The following is a 25,411-nucleotide window of genomic DNA, read 5'->3' on the forward strand; positions in this document are numbered from 1 at the left end:
GGATTCTCAAGTTAGCCCGGGAATGGGGGGCGAAAAGTTGAAACCAGAAGTGGAAACGTAAGCCAGGTTGGGATCCGTCTGATTAGCCCGGGGAGCAGAGGACGGGAAGCCAAATCGTGGGGCGGAGACGTGAGCTGGGTTGAATTCACCAGGCTAGCTCGGGGAACTTGGATTGAATGCTAGTGGTGGAGACGTGAGCTACGCTGTGTGACTCGCAGAGGCTGCCGTGCGCAGACAGAGCGTGCGGGGCACAAGGAGATAGGGAACGCTGGGCTAAGTGCGAGACCGCAGAGTGTGCGCGCAAAGCCGAGCCGCGCAGATGAGAGAGGCGCGGGCTGAAGCGGCTCAGAGCCGGAAAGCCGCCGAGAGGCAGCCTCGGGGCGGGCGCCGGGAAGCCGCAGGGATAAGAGAAACAGAAGTTTAGAAGTAAAATGAGAGAAATAGGAATGCTGGAAGATAGAAGTAAAATGGGAGAAATAGGAATGCCCGGAGATAGAGAAGTAGAGAAATAGAAAGGCCTCCCCACAATACTGCAATGAGAAGGCTTGGATTCGGTCTGCCTGATTAGTGAGGCGATGAGCACCTGCGGGCGGCTAGCAGCTTATGCGCCGCAGGTCACCGAAGACAGGCACGAATTAACATCAATAAGGCCTCCCCACAACACAGCAATGAGAGAGCTTGGATTCGGTCTGCCTGATTAGTAAGGCGGTAAGCACCAGCAGGCAGCTCGACCAGAGTATGAGTCACAGGTCACCGAAGACAGGCACACATCAGCGCCTAAAAACCTCCTCACAACATGGCGAAGAGAGGACCCGGATTCGGTTTGCCTGATTGATAGGACTTGTAAGAACCTGTGGCAACTCTAGCAAGCAGAGCAGAGTGTGTGCCACGGGGCACCGAAGACAGGCGCGTATCAACGCCAAAAATAAAAAGAAAGGGGGATCTGTGGGGAGCAGCTCGGACTAGACTAGGTTACTGGAATTAAGACTTATTCTATGCATCTGCTCTCCCACAATATGGCGCTGGGAGAGAAGAAAACAGCTTCTACACAGCTGCCTCCAGTTCAGCCAATAAACTGTAGGACTTGCTCCTGATTGGAGAGCAGTGTACTCGGCATGTGGGCAGCCGAGTTGGGATTGGCGGAGGAGGACTATAAAGGAGGAGAGAGACGGCATGCACCAGGAACATCTAAGGGGAACATCTAAGGGAACACCTGTGCAGTCCCCGAGAGAGCCGGCCGGCGGTGTGCTGCTCCCCTGCGGAAGTGGGGAATGTGGCCAGGGGGAACTGCCCTTCCACGGAGGTGGAAGGGACAGTAGCCAACCCGGGAAGAACCAGCAGCAAACCCAGGGAGGGCCGAGCAGACGAAAGAACAACGCAGGGTCCTGTGTCATTCCTCCACGAAGAGGGGGAGCGACAATATGGAGACACAGGAAACCTCGAATAGCTAAAGCAATCTTGTACAACAAAAACAAAGCTGGAGGCATCACAATACCAGATTTCAGGACATACTACAGGGCAGTTGTAATCAAAACAGCATGGTACTGGTACAGAAACAGATGGCTAGACCAATGGAACAGAATAGAAACACCAGAAATCAATCCAAACTTCTACAGCCAACTTATATTTGATCAAGGATCCAAAACCAATCCCTGGAGTAAGGACAGTCTATTCAATAAATGATGCTGGGAAAACTGGATTTCCACATGCAGAATCATGAAGCAAGACCCCTACCTTTCATCTTACACAAAAATCCACTCAAATGGATTAAAGATATACATCTACGACCCGACACCATCAAATTATTAGAGAGCATTGGAGAAACTCTGCAAGATATAGGTACTGGCAAAGACTTCTTGGAAAATACTCCAGAAGCACAGGCAGTCACTGCCAAAATTAACATCTGGGATTGCATCAAATTGAGAAGTTTCTGTACTTCAAAAGAAACAGTCAGGAAAGTGAAGAGGCAACTGATAGAATGGGAAAAAATATTTGCAAACTATGCAACAGATAAAGGGTTGAGAACCAGAATCTACAAAGAAATCAAGAAACTCCACAACATCAAAACCAACAACCCACTTAAGAGATGGGCCAAGGACCTCAATAGACATTTTTCAAAAGAGGAAATCCAAATGGCCAAATGACACATGAAAAAATGTTCAGAATCACTGGCAATCAGGGAAATGCAAATCAAAACCACAATAAGGTTTCACCTCACCCCGGTGAGAATGGCTCACATTCAGAAATCTACCAACAACAGATGCTGGCGAGGATGTGGGGAAAAAGGGACACTAACCCACTGTTGGTGGGAATGCAAATTGGTTAAGCCACTATGGAAGTCAGTCTGGAGATTCCTCAGAAACCTGAATATAACCCTGCTATTCAACCCAGCCATCCCACTACTTGGAATTTACCCAAAGGAAATTAAATTGGCAAACAAACAAGCTGTCTGCACCTTAATGTTTATGGCAGCTCAATTCACAATAGCTAAGACCTGGAACCAACCCAAATGCCCATCAACAGTAGACTGGATAAAGAAATTATGGGACATGTACTCTATAGAATACTATACAGCAGTCAAAAACAATGAAATCTGGTCATTTGCAAACAGATGGAGGAATCTGTAAAACATCATGCTGAGTGAATTAAGCCAGTCCCAAAGGGACAAATATCATATGTTCTTCCTGATCGGTGTCCAGTAACTGAGCACCAAAGGGAAAACCTGTTGAAGTGAAATGGACACTATGAGAAACAGTGACTTGACCAGCTCTTGTCCTGACTGTTGATGTACAGTGAATACTTTATCCATTTTAGTATTTTCTCTTTGTTTTGTTCTAGTACTATTGGTTGAACTCTGTGATTAACACACAATTATTCTTAGGTGTTTAAATTTTAATGAAAAGTGATCCCTGTTAAATGTAAGAGTGGGAATAAAAGAGGGAGGAGATGTACAATTTGGGACATGCTCAACTGGACTTGCCCCAAATGGTGGAGTTAGAACCATGACAGGGGATCCCAATACAATCCCATCAAGGTGGCATATACCAGTGCCATCTCACTAGTCCAAGTGATCAATTTCAGTTCACATTTGATCACACTGATAGGTCTAAGAGTCAAAGGGCTCACACAAACAAGACTAGTGTCTGCTAATACTAGCTAATAGAATCAAAAAGGGAGAGAACTATCCATCATGGGAAGCGGGATGGGATGCACAGCAGACTCATAGAATGACAGATGTCCTAAATAGCACTCTGGCCTCAGAATCAGCCCTTAAGGCATTCGGATATGGCTGAAGAGCCCATGAGAATATTTTAGGCATGGAAAGCCAAGACACCCTGGGGAAAAAAAAAAGAAGACCTAAATGAAAGATCTCTGTGAGTGAGATCCCAGTGGAAAGAACAGGGCCATCAAAAAAGGAGGTATCTTTCGCTGAAGGGAGGAGAGAACTTACACTTTGACTATGTCCCTGTTGGAATAAGATCAAAGTCAGCGAACTCAAAAGGCTTACATAGCCTTGGCAACTCATGACTAGAGCCCAGGGAGACTACCGACACCATAAACAAGAGTGTCAAATTGCTAATTCAACAACAGGAGTCACTGTGTACTTACTTCTCATGTGGGATCTGTCCTTAGTGTGTTGTCCAATGTGAAGTAATGCTATAAGTAGTACTGAAACAGTATTTTACACTTTGTGTTTCTGTGTGGGTGCAAACTGATGAAATCTTTACTTCATATATACTGAATTGATCTTCTGTATATAAAGATAATTGAAAATGAATCTTGATGTGAATGGAATGGGAGAGGGAGTGGGAGATGGGAGTGGTGTGATTGGGAGGGAAATTATGGAGGGGAAAGTCATTGTAATCCATTAACTATACTTTGGAAATTTATATTTACTAAATAGAAAATAAATTAAAAAAGCAAAAGGCGAAAGATTCATACGATCTGAAGAGAAGTGAGATTTAATGCTATAACTAGTACTCAAACAGTATTTTTCACTTTATGTTTCTGTGTGGGAGCAAACTGTTGAAATCTTTACTTAATGTATGCTAAACTGATCTTCTGTATATAAAGAGAATCAAAAATGAATCATGATGTGAATGGAAGGGGAGAGGGAGTGGGAAAGGGGAGGGTTGTGAGTGGGAGAGATGTTATGGGGGGAAGCCATTGTAATCCACAAGCTGTACTTTGGAAATTTATATTCATTAAATAAAAGTTAAAAAAAAAGAAAAAAGAAAAAAAGAAGAAAAGAAAAGTAAAAAAAAAAAAGAAACTCAAGAAACAAGAATAAGGAAGATACCATGACCCACCCCAAAGGAACACAACATTTCAATATTAGCATCTGAAGATGAAGATATTGAGGAAATGCCAGAAACAGAATTTAAAACATTAATCATAGGTTTACTCAAAAGCCATCAGAAGCAAATCCATGAACTAAAAAAAATACATAACATTAATGAAAGTTTTCCTATGAAATTGAGCTTTTAAATTGAAATCTAAATGAAATAGGGGGCTGGCACTGTGGTGTAGCAGGTAGAGCTGATGCCTGCAGTGCTGATATCCAATATTGGCACTGGTTCATGTCCTGGCTGCTCCACCTCTGGTCCAGCTTTATGATATGGCCTGAGAAAGCAGTGGAAGATGGCCTATGTCCCTGGGCTCCTGTATGCATGTGGGAGGCCCTGAAGAAGCTCCTGGCTCCTGGCTTTGGATCAGCCCACTCCAGCCATTGAAGCCATTAGGGGAGTGAACCAGCAGATAGATGGATTCTCTTTTTCTCTCTCTCTCCCTCTCCCTCTCCCTCTCTCTCTTTCTCCCTGTGCCTCTGCATTTGCCCCTCGGTAAGTCTGCTTTTCAAGTAAAATAAATTAATCCTAAAAAAATGAAATTAGAAATGAAGAATTCAATAGATCAAATAAAAATGCAGTGGAAAGCCTTATTAGAAGACTTAATGAGACAGAAGAAAGAATATCTGATTTAGAAGACAAATCTTTGGACGCCTTACAGTCAGGAAAAGAAAGAAGAAAATAGAAAACTTAGAGTGTTGGAGGTTTATGGGTTATTATCAAATGACACAACATATTAATCTTAGGATTTCCTGAAGGTGTAGAAAGAGAGAATGGACTAGAAGCCTTATTTAGTGAAATAATTACAGAAAACTTCCCCAGTTTGGAGAGAGAGAGATGAATGCCCAAGCAGAGGAAGCACTTTGAACTCCTAATAGACATGGCCAGAAAAGATCTTCACCACCACACATTGTAGTCAAACTCTCCACAGTAAGACATAAAGAAAAGATTCTAAAGTGTACACAAGAGAAATGCCAGATTACTTTCAGCGGATCTCCACTTAGACTCACAGCTGACTTCTCATCAGAAACCCTTCAGGCTAGGAGAGAATGGTGAGATATAACCCGTCTTAAGAGAAAAAATCTGTCAATCCAGAATTCTATACTCTGCAAAGCTCTCATTTATGAATGAAGGTGAAATAAAGACCTTCCATAACAAACAGAAATTGAAAGAATTTGTTCCCACTCATCCAGCCATAACAAAAGATGCTTAAGGATATACTAAACCAAACATAGAAAGAAAGCTATCATTATGCAAGAATGTGAAAACAGAAAATCCTCCAGTAAAAGTACAAAAGAAATAGAAATTAGGAATATTAAGGAAAAATGGCAGGGCAAAATTTTTACTTATCAATAATCACCTTGAATGTAAATGGCCTCAACTCTCCAGTTAAAAGATACAGACTGGCTGAATGGATTAAAAAACAAGACCCATCTATTTGCTGCCTATAAGAAACACATTTCACCAAGAAAGATACATGTTGACTATAGTGAAATGATGGAAAAAGCTATTTCATGCTTATGAAAAGCAAAACAGGCAGGTGTTGCCACCCTAATAATGGACAAAGTTGACTTTAACATAAAAATTGTTAAAAAAGATGAAAAAGGGCACTATGTAGTGATCAATTATGTGACTATAAAAAAGGTATATTTATTACATACTCAATTTCAGGGTTCTTGACTATTTTAAATAAATGTTAATGGATCAAAAGGGATACATAGACTACAACAGAATAGTAATGGGGAACCCCAATACCCCACTTTCATCAATAGATCAACTAGACAGAAAATTAAAAAGAAACAAAGGAGCTAGCTGACATTATGGACAAAATGAACATAACTGATATCCACAAAACCTTTCATCAAACAGTTGCAAGAATATACATTATTCTCATCAATGCATGGGCCTTTCTTTAAGATAGACCACATGGTAAGCCATAAAGCAAATCTCAGCACACTCAAAAAAAAAATCAAAATCATACCATGAGTTTTCTTTGACCACAATGGAATGAAGCTGGAAATCAATAAATAAAGAATCTCTATAGCATATGCAAACACATGGAGACTGAACATGTACCTGAATTGACAGTGGGTTGTAGAAGAAATAAAAGCAAAAATCAAAAAAATTCAGGAAACAAATGATGACAATACATCATTTCAAAACTTACAAGATAGAGCAAAAGCAGCATTAAGAGGGAAGGTTATAGCAATCTGTGCCTACATGAATAATTGGAATGGCACCAAATAAATGAGCTATCAATGCATCTCAAAGGCCTACAGAAAGAGTGACATAACAAACCCAAAATTAGGAGTAAAGAAATAATTAAAATTAGAGAAGTAAAAAGAGCTTAAACCAATGAACAATACAAAAGATCAGTGAAATGAAGAGCTGTTTTTTGAAAAAAAAAAAAAGTGATACATTATTGACTCAATCAACCAAAAAATAAAAAAAGAGAAGACTCAAATCAATGAAATCAGAGATGAAAGAGGAAATGTAACAACAGATACCACAGAAATAAAATCATCAGGAATTACTACAGAGACCTGTATGCCAACAAGTTGGGAAACCAAGAAGAAATGGATGGATTCCTAGACACTTACGATCTACCAAAATTGAGTCATGATAACATAGAAAACCAAAACAGACCAATAAACAAGACAGAGATTGAATCAGTAATAAAGGCTCTCCCAACAAAGAAAAGCCCAGGACCATATAGCTTCACTGCTGAATTTTACCAGACATTTAAAGAACTAACTCCAATTCTTAAACTATTCAAAATAGTTGAATGGGAGGGAGTCTTCCTCAGCTCCTTCTGTGAAGCCTGCATCACCTGAATCCCTAAGCCAGAAAATGATACAAGAGAAAGAGAACTATAGACCAATATCTCTGATGAACATAGATGTAAAAGTTCTCGACAAAATATTAGCTAACAAAATATTAGCTAATCGTATCCAACAATACATCAGAAATATTCACCCAGACCAAGTGGGATTTATCTCTGGTATGCAGGATGGTTCAGCATTTGCAAATCAATAAATCTGATACATCACATTAACAAACTAAAGAACAAAAACTATATGGTTATCTCAGGATCACTAGCTATCAAGGAATGCAAATGAAAACCATGGTGAGGTTTCACTTCACTCCAGTTAGAATGACTCTCATACAGAAATCAACAATGACCAATGCTCACAAGGATATGGGGAAAAAGATGCCCTGATCCATTATTGGCGGGAATGTAAACTGGTGCAGCTACTGCGAAAGACAGTATGGAGATACCTCAGAAATTTGAATATAGACCCATCATATGATCCAGCCTTCCCATCCTTGGGAATTTACCCAAAACAGAAGAAATCAACATATGAAAGGGTTATCTGTACCCCTCCATGTTCATTGAAGCACAACTCACAATAGCTAAGATATGAAATCAACCCAGAAGTCTATCAACTGTTGACTGGATAAAGAAATTATGGTATATATACACTATGGAGATCTAATCAGCTGTAACAAAAAAAATGAAATCCTGTCTTTCACAACAAGATGGATGCAACTGGAAACCCTTATACTTATTGAAATAAGTTAGTTCCAAAAAGACAGATACTATATGTTTTCTCTGATCTGAGGTAACCAAAAGAGTACTTGAAATGTAATGTATTAGAGTGAAATAGATATTTTGAGATTCATGATTGTTTACAGTCCTGTCTCTTTTGTTTAGGAGCAGGTTTTTTTTTTTTTCTTCATACTATTTGTTGAACTCTTATACTTAGTCAAGGGTTAGTTATATGATCATTAAGTAAGCTGAAAATAGATCATTGTAAAAATTGAGAGTGGGAATGTGAGCTGGAGAAGGAGAAAGGGTTGGAGTGTGGGCAGGAGGGGGGGTAAGGGAGAAAGTCACTTTTCCTAAATCCATACATATGAAACACATGAAACTTGTATAACAAATAAAGTTTAAAAAAATCAGAGAGGATCAAGTCACTTGATCAGCATAGCCCTGACTGTTAATGAACAACTTAATACATTATCCCTCTTAGTAGTTTTTTTGTCTGTTCTACTTAATATGACTGGTTTAATTCTGTAATTAATACACAGTTATTCTTAAGTGTTGAAAATTAACTGAAATGTGATCCCTGTTAAACATAAGAGTGGGAATAAGAGAGGGAAGAGATGTATAATTTGGGACATGTTCAAGCTGACTTGCCCCAAATGGTAGAGTTAGAAACATAGCAGGGGATTCCAATTCAATCCCATCAAGGTGGCATGTACCAATGCCATCTCACTAGTCCAAGTGATCAATTTCAGTTCACAATTGATCATAATGAAAGGACTGAGAGTCAAAGGGAGCAAATAAACAAGTCTAGTACCTGCTAACACTAACCGATAGAATAAATAAAGGGGAGAGTGATCCAACATGGGAAGTGAGATACTCAGCAGACTCATAGAATGGCAGATGTCCTAAATAGCACTCTGGCCTCAGAATCAGCCCTAAAGGCATCCGGATCTGGCTGAAAAGCCCATGAGAGTATTTCAGGCATGGAAAGCCAAGACACTCTGGCAAAAGATCTCTGTGAGTGAGATCCCAGTGGAAAGAACAGGTCTTCAAAGAAGGAGGTACCTTTCTCTGAAGGGAGGAGAGAACCTCCACTTTGACTATGACCTTGTCTAAACAAGATAAGAATCGGAGAACTCAGAGGGCTTCCATAGCCTTGGAAACTCATGACTGGAGCATAGGGAGATTACTGATGCCATAGACAGGAGTGTCAGTTGGTAAAGTCAACAACAGGAGTCACTGTGCACTTACTCCTCATGTAGGATCTCTGTCCTTAATGTGCTGTGCATTGAGATTTAATGCTATAACGAGTACTCAAACAATATATTTCACTTTGTGTTTCTATGGGGGTGCAAACTGTTGAAATCTTTACTTAATGCATACTAAACTGATCCTCTGTAAAAAAAAAAAAAAGAAATTATCAACTCCCAGCTTGACTCTCACTGGGATTAAACATGACAATAGGTCTGATCTGATTTCATCATCATTAAAAAAAAATCATCTATTTTTCACTTTATGTTTCTGTGTGGGAGCAAACTATTGAAATCCTTACTTAATGTATACTAAGTTGATCTTCTGTATATTAAGATAATCAAAAATGAATCTTGATGTGAATGGAAGGGGAGAGGGAGTGGGAAAGGGGAGGGTTGTAGGTGGGAGGGACGGTATGGGGGGGAAGCCATTGTAATCCATAAATCGTACTTTGGAAATTTATATTCATTAAATAAAAGTTAAAAAAAATCAGAGAGGAATCATACTTTAAGCACTTAAGACATTTGTAGAACATTTCACTCAGTAGCTATAAAAGACATAGACCACATATTAAGCCACAAATAAAATCTCAGTAAATTTGAAAAAAAAAATAGAAACAATATTGTATATCTTCTCAGATCACAAAGGAATACAACCAGAAATCATTAAGAACAATAATAGAAATTTTACAAATACACGGAAATTGAACAACATGCTACTGAATTACCAATGAATAAAAAATTTAAAAGAGAGTTTCTCAAAACAAATGAAAATAAAGCATAAAATATCAAAACCCATGAGATACAACTAAAGCAGTGTTAAGAGGGCAATTTATAGCAATAAGTTCTGACATTAAAAATAAAATAATTTCGGCTGGTCCCGTGGCTCAATAGGTTAATCCTCCACCTAGCGGCGCCGGCACACCGGGTTCCAGTCCCGGTCGGGGCACCGGATTCTTTCCCGGTTGCCCCTCTTCCAGGCCAGCTCTCTGCTGTGGCCCAGGAAAGCAGTGGAGGATGGCCCAAGTGCTTGTTCCCTGCAACCCATGGGAGACCAGGAGAAGCACCTGGCTCCTGCCAACGGATCAGTGCGGTGCGCCGGCCACAGTGCGCCAGACGCAGCGGCCATTGGAGGGTGAACCAACTGCAAAAGGAAGACCTTTCTCTCTGTCTTTCTCTCTTTCTCTCTCACTATCCACTCTGCCTGTAAAAAATAAAAAAAAAAATAATTTCAAATAATATAATGATGCATCTCTAGGACTTAGAAAAACAAGACAAGCTAAACTCCAAATTAACAGAGGGTGAGAAATATTAAGGGTCAGAGCATAAATAAATAAAACTAACCCCCTAATGCAAAAATAAATGAAAAGCTGTTTTTAGAAAAGACAAACAAGCAAGAGAAAACTTTAGCCAAATTAACAAAGAAAAAAGAAAGAGCTCAAATAGATAAAATTAAAGTTGAAAAGAGAGACTTTATAACCGATACCACAGAATATAAAGGACCATAAGAAACTACCATAAACAGTTATACGCTGACAAATTGGAAAACCCTGAAGAAATGCATAAATTTTTGAATACATAAAACCTACCAATATTATATTAAGAAAATACAAATCTAATCATACCTGTAACAAGTAATGAGACTGAATTGATAATTAAAAATTTCCCATCAAAGAAGAGTCCAAGACTTCACGGTTTTACAACTATATTCTTCAAATCGCTTAAAGAGGAACTGACTACAATACTCAAACTCTTACACAATATTAAAAAAAGAATGAAGCTCTGTCAAACTCTCTTTATGAGACCAGCATTACTGTGATTTTAAAACCAAACAAAATATAATACAAAAGAAACTACAGACCAACATCAAGGATAAACATGCATGCAAAAATTCTTAATAAAATATTAATAAACAATTCAGCACTACATTAAAACAGCATACATCATGATCAAGTGGGATTTATCCCTAATATGCAAACGTGATTCAACATTTGCAAATCAACAACTGTTGTAAACCACATCAATAGAATAGAGAATAAAAATGATAAGATCATCTCAGTAGATGCAAAATACTACTGGATAAAATTCAATATGTATAGAAGGAATATATCTGAAAATTATAATAAAAGCTATTTATATGACAAAGGAACAGGCAAAATCATCTTCAATGTGGAAAAGTTGAGAGCCTTTCCCTTAAAATCTGGAACAAGAAATGGGTGTCACCTTTTGCCACTCTTATTTAAGATGGCATTGAAGATATTAGCAAGAACCCTTAGGGAAGAGAAAGGAATGAGTCAATTTGGAAAGAGGAAATAAAAATATCCATGTTTGCTGGTGACATGATTTTGTACTTGGAAAAATCCACATACTCCACCAAAAAGCTGTTAGATATAATAAATCAATTTAGTAAAATCTCAAGAGAAACCGAGAAAGATATCTTATACAAAATAGCTATGAAAACTTAACTATTTAGTAATATATTTAACCAAAGATGTGAAAGAGCTCTATAATAAAATTATAAAACAGTGATGAAAGAAATCATCAAGGACATATAAAAGTTATTCCCTGTTCATGTGTTGTAAGAATTAATATCATTAAAACATCTATACTACGTAAAGCAATTTACAGATTCAATGTAATCCCTATCAAAATACCAATGAAATTCTTCACAGAATTAGAAAAAACATCTCAATATTCATATGGAACCACAAAAGATCCAGAATAGCTAAAATAATCCTCAGCTAAAGCATCAAGCTGGAAGCACGATAGTATCTGATTTCAAATAATATTGCAATGATGTAGTATTGTATGATACAGGCATAAAAGCCAACACATAGATCTGTGGAACAGAATAGGAACCCAGAATCCATATACATATAGGAAACTGATTTTAAACAATTTTCCCAAGAATATACTCTAGGAAACGGATAGATTTATGAATAAATGGTGTTGGCGAAATTAGAAATACATATGTAGAAGATTGACATTAGACCCATACCTATAGTCATATACAAAAATCAACTTGAAATGGATCAAAGACCTAAGTGTTAAGACCTAAAATTATGAAATTCCTAGAACAAAGGGAGAAATACTTCAAGACTCTGGTGGAGGCGATGATCTCTTTTAGAAAACCTCAAAAACAAAAGCAGCAAATGCGAAACTAGAAAAATGGGATTATATCAAACTTAAAAGCTTCTACAAAGCAAAAAACATTGATCAGTATGGAGAAAGAGACATTTGATGGAATGGGGAAATATTTCCAAGCTACTTATCTGACAAAGGTTTGAGGTCCCGAATTAATTAGGGACTCAAAAAGCTGAACAACAGAAAAATAAAACAAAAACAAACAAAGGAAAAAAACAACCAATCCAGGCCATTTCCCCATTTCTGAACTGTGTCTAAAGAAGAAATACAAATGTCCAACAAATATGTGAAAAAATGTTGGTATCACTACACATCAGGGACATGCAAATCAAAACCACAATGGAATACCAAGTAATCATTGTGAGAATGGCTATCAAAAAGAAAGTAACAAGTGCTGATAAAGATATAGATAGAGGGGAATCTTACACATTATTGCTGGGAAAATAAATTGGTGTAGCCACTATGGAAAATAGCATGGAGAGTCTTTTTTTTTTTTTTAAAGATTTGGACCATCTTCCACTACTTTCTCAGGTGCATTGGCTGGAAGCTGGATCAGAAGTGGAGCAGCCAGGAATTGAATTGGCACCTATATGGGATGCCAGCACTGTAGGCGGAGGCTTTACCCACTATGCTACAGCACCAGTACCTGGAGATTCTCAAAAAAAAAAAAAAAGCTAGAAATAGAAATGCCACATGATTCAAAAATTCTATTACTGTGAATTTATCTGAAACACATGAAATCTTTGTGTCAATGAGATACCGATGACACTGTTTCTATAACAACACAGACACAGCAGCCAAGACATGGAATCAACTAAGATGTCCCTCTTCAGATGAATGGATAAAGAAAATGTAGTATATAAACATAATGGAATATTATTAGGATGCAAAGAAGAATGCAATTATGTGATTCTTGGCAAGATGGATGGAACTGGAATGTAATATGTTACCTGAAATGAATCAGATGCAAAAAGACAAATACTGCATGCTCTTTCTCATATTTGGTAGCTAGAAAACTCAGTCTGAACACAATATTAATTACTGCTAATCTGGAGGAAGTGAGAGGGATAGAGGGAGTTTGGATTAAATGAATAGAGGACTCTGGACGTAGTTCATTAATTGTGACAAATAAATTACATTAATATGAGATGTTAAAAATAGAGGAAGCTTGGTATGGGTTATAGATTATGGCAAATATACTAAAATAAGATGTTAACTTTTGGTGAAGGTAAGTGTGGGATATATGGGAACATGTTATACAACTTCACAATTTATATCTTGTTAATTTAAAACTATTTTGAAGCAAAAATTAGTAAATCTAAATAACTGATTTTAATGTGTTCATAAACCTGTTTAAAAGTGACAACATTCTTTTGGAGGAATACTTGGGGTAAAGGTTTTGTGTTGAATTTAAAGTTTAGGAAGCAATTAGGGTTATGAATTTGTTCACATTGTTAATATTAATTTTTAAAACCAAAGTAATCTTCTGAATAGAAACTCTTCTTTTTGTGTATCAAAATAGTGTTACATACTGTCGTATTCTAAAGGCCTATTGTGTTTTCCTTTCTGAGTCTTTCTGCCTGAGAAATTATTATTATTACTGACTGAAGCATGCAGGACTTAGAGACAAATAACAACAGAGGGCTAGCTACAAATGTAGAGCATAATAAAGACCTGAAGATGCCATTTTCTAGATTTCTAGTAGATGAATATCTTTTCTTTAAGCTTAAATATATAAAGATCAAGTTTTTTTTGATTTTTTTTATTTTTTAAACTTTTATTTAATAAATATAAATTTCCAAAGTACAACTTTTGGATTATAGTGGCTTTTCCCCCCATAACCACCCTCCCACCCACAACCATCCCATCTCCCACTCCAATCCCATTCTTAAGATCAAGTTTTAAGAGGCAACATATCATGCTCCCAATACTTGCAATGCCCCTCATTTATAAGAGCAAACTGCAGTACAGGTATTTGGTGGTAGTGGAAATAATGTATGAATATTTGAGTTAGATGAAGGGAGAGAAAGAAGAAAAATATTGTATTTGATGAAATCCATCATTTATGAATCCTTTAAAATGTGGACCTTTGTAGTGATTTATTTCTGATGAGAAAGAGCAAGCAAAGTACTCAAAAACATGTGACACAATTTACACAATGTATATACATATATTTATTTATGGATTCATCTGTACCAAAAGAAATCAAAACAGCTTGGCAAAGACCATACAAATACCATACAAGTCAAAATGTTTGTTCCATGTGACTTAGGAATATGCATGAAATTTCCGTATCGGATAAAATATTTTTTAATACCTAAACCTATGGAGTGGTTTGACAAATGTCAACATGTATCATAAAACTTCTAATTTTAGTTTTAATGTCTATACATTTTGTTTTGTTATATGTTCCATCATTTTGTAATAGGACTATACAGAAGTTTGTGCTAAAGGCCATGGGATGTCATAGGTTACTGTACTGTATTATAATGTATATATGTACCTATATAAGTATATATTTGGTGTTTATTTGTGTTAGTTTATTTCTACTTGCTCTCAGTTTGCATATCCTGCTAGATGCCTCACTGATGGACTCTCGCTCTTGCAACAAAAGTAAAGAGATGCCAATTGTCTTGAAGCAGATGCCAAACCCACAGAATAATGATTATATGTTTGATTTCTACAGTTTATTTCCCCCAAAGTGCACATTTTAAATTAATTCCACATTGGAGTGAGAGAGCATGCTAGGGGCTAATGGTGTTAGGTTAGGTTGGCTTTGTCTTAACATCATCAATGATAACAACCACAAAAAAGAGGGAGCAAGGGAACAAGAAACTACAAAGGGAACAACAACAAATCCCTCAAAAGACACCAACACTGCATTAAAATTAGGGTTATTGCATGACATTGAACTAGTTGGTTCTTTCCCATGAGTCATGGATGGGAATCTTGAGGTGCATATACTACTGCTGCATATCCCCTTTCATCTGCATGCTATACTGCAGAAGTCCCAAACCAAGGCCCACAGGCTGGATTTGGCCTGCAGTCATGTTTCATTTGGCTTGTACAGTGTTTAAATTTTTTAGAGCCAATATTTGGAAATTGGAAGGTTTCACATAAAAATCCAGATTTCTGGCGTCTCTCAAAAAATTAGAAGATCTGGGAACAGTGAACTCACATTACTGAGTCATAGTCTATGGCTGCCTGGGAAGCTGCTGCCCTCTTTAGACAGGCATGTGTTCTCCAGTTCTCACCAGTTCAAAGCTTCATAGCACTTATCATTGCACTTGTGCTGTTTCTCTCGGTAAAAAATTCTCTCTAAGCAGTGTCTTTGTCAAAAGAATGTGAACAATTTGGCAGATGTATCTTCCAATCTCATTATTTATTGAATACTTTTTGCTCCTTTCTTTTTTCTCTCAGACATTGACAGGAACTTCTCTGTTTTCCATCAATGATCAGGGTGAATACTGGAAGGTTCTCAGAGGCATGCTTCTTGGTTTTCCTTTTCTCCCAGAGACCAAGTAAGATCAGGCAAAGGGGATGTGAGAGATGAAGAAAGAATGGAGAGGCCAATAAAAGAGTGTGTCAGCTTTTGATTCTCCCGTCGTCTCCAAGCTTTTAAGTTCAAATATTCTAGACCCTTTTGTTCCTTCAGCTCTATGGATAGCAGCTGCTTCCTGTCTTTGCTAATTTTATTTGTCTAAGAGTTCACTTGTTTCTCTAGTTAACAAATTTGAACTAAGTTAATAATTATTTATGGTGTTTTCTCTCCATTTAAATAACTCTTTCCTGACCAGTTGCTGCCTGACAGAGAGGAAGGGCTTATTCCAGTTGTGCTGTCAAATATGGTCATTGTAGTCATCTTTAAATATAAATTTAAAGTTAATTAAAATAAAAAACTTAATTCCCCAGTTATGTTATTCACACGCGAGACTCAATAGCCGGCCTGCGCCGTGGCTCAACAGGCTAATCCTCCGCCTAGTGACGCCGGCACACTGGATTCTAGTCCCAGTCAGGGCGCTGGATTCTGTCCCGGTTGCCCCTCTTCCAGGCCAGATCTCTGCTGTGGCCCGGGAGTGCAGTGGAGGATGGCCCAGGTGCTTGGGCCCTGCACCCCATGGGAGACCAGGAGAAGCACCTGGCTCCAGCCTTTGGATCAGCGTGGTGCACCGGCCGCAGTGTGCCGGCCTCAGCGGCCATTGGAGTGTGAACCAATGGCAAAGGAAGACCTTTCTCTCTCTCTCTCTCTCTCTCTCTCTCTCTCTCTCACTGTCTACTCTACCTGTCGAAAAAAAAAAAAAAAAAGACTCAATAGCCACATGTGACCATGGGTTACTGTATTGGCCAGTGCAGATAGAGAACATTTCTGTTATCACAGGTGTTCCACTGCATGGTGCTAGATTTGAGGGATGAGAGGGAAATGTGAAGGTAAGATTTCCATTAGAACCAGGGTGTGAAGTGGAAGGAACTCAGGATGCGCCCTACTTGAGGAAGACAGAAAAATATAGAGATTGGGACAGGCTTTTGGTGCAGTGGTTAAATTGCACTTGGGGACTCCTGCATCCTAATCAGAGTACCTGGGGTTGAGTCCTAGCTTTGCTTCATCCCTAATTGCATCTTCCTGATAATGCACATCCTAGGAATTAGCATATGATGGCAAAAGTTCTAGAGACTAGTGTCACCCATATAGGAAACCTGGGTTGAGTTGTTGGCTACTGGCTTCAGCCTGGCCTAATTATGGCTGTTACAGATATTTGGGGAGGTAGCCAATGAATGGGAACTCTGTCTCTCTTTTTCAAATAAAATAAATAACCAAATACAAAACAAAACAAATTATAGAAATAAAAAGTAGAGAGATTCTCTGATCACAATGCAATTATGGTAAATATCCACGAAAACAGGAAACCTCCATATAGTTGAAAATTAATGATAAAGCATGATTATAGTGAAATATTTCATATGTAGGTTGAGACTTATGAGTAAAGTAGTGTTAGAGGAACATTTGGAGCCTTAACTCAATATTTTCAAAAGATTAAAGTTTGGAACATTAGTAAGCCAAGTATCTATATCAAGAAGTTACAAAGAGAATATCAAATGAAATAAAGATGGTAGAAATTAATAAGCTCCCTGATTGGCGACAACTAACTGAGCACCAAAGGGGAAACTTGTTGAAGTGAAATGGACGCTATGAGAAACAGTGACTTGATCAGCTCTTGTCCTGACAGTTAATGTACAATGTAATACTTTATCCATTTTAGTATTTTTTTTGTTCTAGTACCATTGGTTGAACTCTGTAATTAACACACAATTATTCTTAGGTGTTTAAATTTTAACTGAAAAGTGATCCCTGTTAGGAATTTGGAAAACATTATGCTGAGTGAAATAAGCCAATCCCAAAGGGACAAATACCACTTGTTCTCCCTGACAGGTGACAACTAACTGAGCACCAAAAAGGAAACCTGTTAAAGTGAAATGAACACTATGAGAAACGGTGACTTGATCAGCCCTCACCCTGACTGTTGATGAACAACGTAATACGTTATCCCTCTTAGTATTTTTTTTTGTTTGTTCTACTTTATACTTTTGGTTGAATACTGTAATCAATACACAGTTATTCTCAAGTGTTGAAACTTAACTGAAAAGTAATCCCTGTTAAATATAAGAGTGGGAATAAGAGAGGGAAGAGATGTGCAATTCGGGACATGCTCAAGCTGACTTACCTCAAACGGTAGAGTTAGAAACATACCAGGGGATTCCAATTCAATCCCATCAAGGTGGCATGTACCAATGCCATCTCACTAGTCCCAGTGATCAATTTCTGTTCACAATTGATCATAATGATAGGACTAAGAGCCAAAGGGATCATATAAACATGAATAATGTCTGCAAATACTAGCTGATAGAATAAAAAAGGGAGAGAACGATCCAACATGGGAAGTGAGATACACAGCAGACCCATAGAATGGCAGATGTCCTGAATAGCACTCTGGCCTCAGAATCAGCCCTTAAGGCATGAGGATCTGGCTGAAAAGCCCATGAGAGTATTTCAGGCATGGAAAGCCAAGTCACTCTGGGGGAAAAAATAAAAAAAAACCTAAATGAAAGATATCTGCGAGTGAGATTCCAGTGGAAAGAACAGCTCATCAAAGAAGGAGGTACCTTTCTCTGAAGGGAGGAGAGAACTTCCACTTTGACCATGGCCTTGTCTAAATATGATCAGAGTCGGTGAACTCAGGGGGCTTCCATAGCCTTGGCAGCTCATGACAAGAGTCTAGGGTGATTACTGATGCCATAAACAAGAGTGTCAGTTTGTTAAGTCAACAACAGGAGTCACTGTGCACTTACTCCTCATGTAGGATCTCTGTCCTTAGTGTGCTGTACATTGTGATTTAATGCTATAAGTAGTACTCAAACAGTATTTTTCACTTTATGTTTCTGTGTGGGAGCAAACTGTTGAAATCTTTACTTAATGTATGCTAAACTGATCTTCTTAATATAAAGAGAATCGAAAATGAATCTTGATGTGAATGGAAGGGGAGAGGGAGTGGGAAAGGGGAGGGTTGCGGGTTGGAGGGATGTTATGGGGGGGAAGCCATTATAATTCATAAGCTGTACTTTGGAAATTTATATTCATTAAATAAAAGTTTAAAAAAAAGAAGCAATAAGAAAAAAAAAAAGAAAGAAAGGCAGGACATTGTAAAGAAGGGTTTTTATGTACAGTTGCCTGATAGCAACTGTATCACCAAAGACTCTGCGAGAACTACAACCTAGCACAAAGACCACGACCATGTTACACAAAAAATACTCTGCAAAAACGTCTGCATAGCAAACATCTCTTCAACCTCAGCCTGGCATCTCCCATTGTTTTTAATCCTTGTGGCCAGAAACTATTATTTGTAAACATCCTATGCCTTTTTTTTAAAAATTTATTCGACAGATAGAGTTAGACAGTGAGAGAGAGAGAGACAGAGAGAAAGGTCTTCCTTCCATTGGTTCACCCCCCAAATGGCTGCTATGGCCAGAGCTAGGAGCCTGGTGCTTCTTCCTGGTCTCCCTTGTGCATGCAGGGGCCCAAATACTTGGGCCATCCTCCACTGCCCTCCTGGGCCACAGCAGGGAGCTGGACTGGAGGAGGAGCAACCGGGACTAGAACCAGGCGCCCAACAGGTGGAAGATTAACCAAGTGAGCCATGGTGCCAGCCCAAAACATCCTATGCCTTTAAAAACTTCCTCTTGCCTAACCTCATGGAATATTCTTATAGTTTATTATGACATATTCTCATTGCAATACTATTTTATTCCTAATTAAATATTATTAATCATTTATCTGAGTCAGTTAGGTTGGCATAGGGATGAATATAAAGTGTTAAAGTGAGTCTAAAGATCAACTGGGAAAATAAATATAGAGTGGACAAATATGCCTTTATGTGAATGTACAATAAAAACATCAGATCAACCATATAGTATATATGCTTGATACCTATTCCAATCATAGGCAATATATGTGGGATAAACTTGACCTGTGACATCATGTCAGTGTACCATGGATGCTTCATTGGTTTGTGTTACTTGTATCTAGGCAATGAGAATCAGAAGAGGGACTAGATAACCACCTTGTGCATCAGGGCAGAAGCCTTTTACCAGGCAGTTTCACAGATGGAAGCCCCTTCAGTTCTACTTTAGGACAATTTAAAAATAGTACCTCATTTTACGTTGACTTGAGGCTGGTTACACTTGCTTATATGTCCATATAATATTATCTGAAACAGTCTGTGGCCACGCTGAGCTGCCTGCTTCTCTATGCCATGATCCCGAGAAGATTCCAATTATTCTTTTGTTAGAACTGTGGTTGTAAAGCTTTTGGGTTGGGAATGCTATGATTCTGACATAATTTTTCTTATAAATCATGCTATTTTAGTGTTTTTTAATTTAAGTGGTATTTTGGTGTTAAGGCAAATACTGTATTGAGATTAATTATTGTAGATCTGTCCATACAACCTATATTTGGTGTGCAGGCTTGACTTTTGGAGTCCTAAACATCCTACACTTTTTGAGATTTTACACACTAAGCTAAAAATGAATTGCTTTAACTCAGAGAATGACAATTCAAATGGTCTATGTCCCCAACTGAATAAAAATTGAGGCATTTTAAGAGTTAATTTTATTCACCCTGTTGGTTTTTTTTTTTTTTTTTTTTTTGCCTTTCTCCTCTTGGTACACACGTTATATAGTTAATATCCCTAGGGTAGAGAGCTTTTTCAATCCATGTATATCTAGGAAGCTTAGCATCATTTATGGCTAAGTAAGATCATAGTTTTGCTAAGTAATTTTTTTGTGGTTGGCAGCCTTAAAATTTGGGATTGTTGGCTCCTTTTTGAATATTATATACTAAATGTGGATGAGTTTGCAGTTCAAATGTTAAAAAAATCTCCAGTATACTTTGTGCAAATGAAAGAATAACCATCTAAGTTACAAAGAGCTATATCTCAAGTATTCTTTCAGTCTTGTTATTTCTGCAGTTATAATTTTCATAGTGTTACGGCAGCCTGCCAGTGTCAACAAATTTATGTTTTCTTGTGGGATAATTGAATTGAGATTTTTCTGCCCTGACATGAAGTCAGAGTATTAAAGTTGTAAACCTTTGGGTTAGTTTTGTAGTGGGGGAAGCTGATTCCTCCCTGAAGTCACCCTGGTCATAATTTAGATACAAAAAAAATTGCTGTTGTTTTAGATAAACAGTTCATTTCCTTTTTTTTCAGTAGCTGATCATGCAACTTGTGCATAATTTGTCTTTTTCCTTCGGTTTTCTTAGATTTTTCAGTAACCTCTTGGCTCTTCAACTGCTTCTGTATTGCGTTATATAGAAAATCTTTGTACCTAAGAAGGATTATGAAATTGGGTTATTTAAATTTGTGAATTTCAGCCAATGTTTGTTTTAGAAAGTTTTGTAATATGAACATATATGGGGGCCCAGCATTGTGACATAGAAGGGGAGGCCACCGACTTCAGTGCCAGCATCCTGTATGGGTGCTGGTTTGAGTCCCGGCTGCTCCACTTCTGAGTCCTCTCTCTGCTATGGCCTGGGAAGGCAGTGGAGGATGGCCTGAGTCCGTGGGCCCCTGTACCCATGTGGGAGACCTGCAGGAGGCTCCTGGCTCCTGGCTCCTGGCTTCAGATTGGCACAGTTCTGACCGTTGCGACCAATTCGGGGGTGAACCAGCAGATGGAAGACCTCTCTCTCTGTCTCTCTGCCTTTCCTTCTCTCTCTGAGTAACTCTTTCAAATAAATAAATCTAAAAAAAGAAAATATATGAACAATTGCTTTTCAAAGTAATTTAATATGCTGGTGAGCATGAGAAAAATTTATCAGCAAGAGTCGTTAACTGGTCCATGCCATTTAAAACAGATTTTAACACTGGTGTTTACTGAGCATTTACTATGAACTGAATTTCACAGATATTATTAATCCTTATAGTAATCTTAGAAGATGGGTTTCCCCATTTTTCTGTAGGATGAACTAAAGTTCAGAGAAATATTATTTCCTGGGAATCACACAACAGTCAAGTAGTATAGCTAGAATTGGAATCTAGGTCCCTCTGACACTGAGGTTCTTATATCATATTGCCTCTTGACAACAGACATATCTTGCATTGTGTTTTAAGGAATGAAGAGTGTTTTAAGTTTTTTTAAAATCTATTTCCTTTTGGGAAGAGATGATAGAATATCCTAAGGTGTATGAAGAAAATTGCTTTAGTTTAGGTGGAAGTGTGATTTTTTCATTCTCTTAAAAATGTTTATAGCAATACGCTAGTTACTGAATTAATAAGGATGTTATATGGGAAGTGCTGGGTTGATTTTCTTTTATATTTATTTTACACAGATAAAGGAGAGGCAGAGAGAGAGAGAGAGAGAGAGAGAGAGAGAGAGGTCTTCCATCTGATGATTTATTCTTCAATTGGCTGCAATGCCTGGAGCTGAGCCAATCTGAAGCGAGGATCCAGCAGCTTCTTCCAGGTCTCCCACATGGGTGCAGAGGCCCAAGGACTTGGACCATCTTCTACTGCTTTCCCAGGCCACAACAGAGAGCTGAATCTGAAGTGGAGCAGCTGGGTCTCGAACTGGCACCATATGGGATGCTGGCACTTCAGGCCAGGGTGTTTACCCGCTGCGCCACGGTGCCGGCCCTGGGTTGATTGTTTTCAATGTGGCACCACCACCATCATCATCCTCTTCTGAGGCTGAAGATCATATTTCCCTTTACCCACACACACTTCTCTGTGTGGTGCTGGGTTAGAATTTGCCAATGAGGTCTGGCACTCTGGCATAGGAGGCTAAACCTCTAACCTGCAGTGCTGGCATCCCATATCAGCACTGGCTTGTGTCTTGGATGCTCCTTTTCTGACCCAGCTTTCTGCTTATGACCTGGGAGTACAGTGGAAATGGCCCAAATGCTTGGGCCACTGCACTTATGTGGGGGACCTGGAAGATGCTCCTTCCTGCTGGCTTCAGATCGGCTCAGCTCCAGTTGTTGCGGCAATTTGGGGAATACACCAGGGGATGGGAGGCCTGTCTCTCTGTCTTTCCCGCTCTCTATCTGTAACTCTGCATCTCAAATAAATAACTAAATAAAATCTTAAACAAAAAATAACTTGTTGGGGTTGGGGCTGGTGCTGTGGTGCAGCAGGTTAATACCCTGGCCTGAAGTACCAGCATCCCATATGGGTGCCGGTTTGAGACCCAGATGCTTCTCTTCTAATCCAGCTCTCTGCTATGGCCTGGGAAAGCAGTAGAAGATGGCCCAAGTCCTTGGGCCCCTGCATCCATGTGGGAGACCCAGAAGAAGCTCCTGGCTCCTGGCTTCAGATTGGCACAGTTCCAGCCATTGCGGTCATCTGGAGAGTGAACCAGCAGATAGAAGACCTCTCTCTCTCTCTCTCTCTCTCTCTCTCTCTCTGCCTCTCCTCTCTCTGTGCAACTCTGACTTTCAAATAAATAAATCAATCTTTAAAAAAAATAAAAAGAAAGCAAAAAGAACTTGCCAATGAGAGGCACTTCAGTGAGATTTAAAAGCTGCGGGTGAAGTGCAGGCTGATACCCTGTGAAGGTGCCAATCTTTGGATGCAGCTGGTTTATTGACCTCTCCGCAAGCTTCCACAGAGTGGCTCTGCCACTTTCTTGGACTTTCCAGGCCATGTTTCCTTGAGATCGTGGTAGAGGAGGTGGTGTCCAGATCTTTTCACAACGCCCAGTTCCTGGGTTGTATCAGTTTCTTTTTTTGCCCCCATAGGTTGGAATTTGTTTATTCCTTATCAAAACAATCTACATTAAATGTATAGATTATATTATTTAATATATATTTTTATATATATTATATATTAATATATATAATATATAATAATATATATAATATATATTATTTAATATATATATAATATATATATAGGATAAATCTTTAAGACTGCCACATCCATATCTGTCCTAGTGAGAAAGGGTAAAATTTTCTATTTATTCAAAAAACAAGGCAAGTGTAACAGGCAAAAGCAAGCAGGAGTCTAGGGCAGGAGAGTAGAGAATTTTCCACATGCAGACATGTTTAAACTTCTTCCAGTACAAAACACATGTTGTTGCTGTAGGAATTATTTTATGAATAGTGAGGTCTTGCAGTACGATCCAAGTAAAGTACTACCAGGTATTTTAAAGAAGTTTTAATGGCTTGATAATCTTGTCCTAATTATTTAGTTTTCTTTATTACTGATGTCTTTGACTTGAGGTATAGAATTGTCTTCTATAATCTTTACATAAGGGATAAGGACATCAGCACCAGTGACATGAACAGCAGGTGCATCTAGGAAATTGAATGCAGAGACTTTCATGATCTTGGCACAAGCTTCAGCTCCTTTTTTTTTTTTTTTTGACAGGCAGAGTTAGACAGTGAGAGACAGAGAGAAAGGTCTTCCTTCCATTGGTTCACCCACCAAATGGCCGCCACGGCCGGCATGCTGCGCAGATCAGAAGCCAGGAGCCAGGTGCTTCCTCCTGGTCCCCTGTGTCGGTGCAGGGCCCAAGGACTTGGGCCATCCTCCACTACCCTCCCAGCCACAGCAGAGAGCTGGATTGGAAGAGGAGCAACCAGTACAGAACCCGGCACCCCAACCGGGACTAGAACCCAGGGTGCCAGCTCCGTGGGCAGAGGATTAGCCAAGTGAGTCGCAGCACTGGCCACAAACTTCAGCTTCTACTCCAAACTGTGGCCAGCCTCCTTCCACCATTACCAAATGATTTGTATTCATGATGCTGACTTGCATGGTTTCAATGTTCATTGGTTTGATGGGATGCAGATTTATTACCTCACATTCAACTCCTTCTTTAGAAAGCACTGTTGCATCTTCTAAGCAGTGCTCCACAATTCTTGAAGGGGGCAACCAGGGTTATATGTGTCCCTTGTCTTCATGCTTTGACCTTTTCCACAGAAATCAGAAAATCATTTGATTGAGCTTTGGCATACAATTCAATGGGGACTCCATACATCAGTTTTTTCTCTAGCATCACCTGGCTGATTTTATATGCCCTTTTGCATCATCTAAGTTCCAGGTGCTACAATCCTTTAATCCTGGGTAATACCCATAACTTCCAGCAAAGCATTGTGAGTATTGGGCAGCTACACGTACAGAGGCACCACTGGGTCCCTGGAAGTCTATCCACACAGACTGAAGGCCTGCCAGCAAGTAGTAGGTCTTGGCGTGTGAGTTCATAACCTGGTTAATGGCTTGCATAGAGAAATTGAAGGTCACAAATTCACAAGTAGCCTGCAACACGCCATAGCTGCACCCTCAATGATTTCAGCAATGTCCGTCTCAGATAAAGGAGTGTCTATGATCCTCTCATCTCTATATTTCTTCCACAGGCCTTGACTAACCTTATATGTCCCATCATACTGGGCAACTTCTTCCCCTCGCAAAAATACCTTCTCATCTCTTTCCAGCTCCTTATCCATAGCTTGATTTCCAGCATCATGAACTGCTACCTGCAGTGTCACCAACACAGTCTGATGAAATTGCCTTTCCAGCAGCCCAAATACCTGCTAAAGAGGATCTTACCACCAGCCCAGAAACTGCCGCCAT

The 25,411-nt window shown here is 39.0% G+C and overlaps 1 pseudogene; it reads right to left on the reverse strand.

Annotated features, from left to right (window-relative positions):
- LOC100338670 (pyruvate dehydrogenase E1 component subunit beta, mitochondrial-like) overlaps nt 1-25,411 on the reverse strand; it is a 136,479-nt pseudogene extending 111,068 nt beyond the window's left edge.

The sequence above is a fragment of the Oryctolagus cuniculus genome, chromosome 4 (assembly GCF_051225735.1).
Source record: "Oryctolagus cuniculus isolate XC-2025 breed Fujian yellow rabbit chromosome 4, ASM5122573v1, whole genome shotgun sequence".
NCBI lineage: Eukaryota > Metazoa > Chordata > Mammalia > Lagomorpha > Leporidae > Oryctolagus > Oryctolagus cuniculus.